We start from the raw sequence: 280 nt of genomic DNA on the forward strand, positions 1-280 counted from the left end.
ATTGTAATTGGTACCTCTCCTCCTCTATTAACACATGATCTTGGGGTCTGCTTCATTTGTCTTTTTAAGTCATAATTCTCTTTGAGTTTGAAAATTGTGATATCATGAATCATTTTAATTCTTCAAAAACCCTTGGAAACATACCTGAATGTCTTGAGTACATACAGAAAATGACTAGAGGCATGTTTTTGGTATAGACTGTTACTAAACTTAATCCAAATAGTGATCTCCTTGGAGAATTGCATGTTGATTACTAGGGCTGGAGGTTGTGACTCCAATG

This window comes from Hylobates moloch, unplaced genomic scaffold (genome assembly GCF_009828535.3).
Source record: "Hylobates moloch isolate HMO894 unplaced genomic scaffold, HMol_V3 SCAFFOLD_12, whole genome shotgun sequence".
Classification (NCBI taxonomy): Eukaryota; Metazoa; Chordata; class Mammalia; order Primates; family Hylobatidae; genus Hylobates; species Hylobates moloch.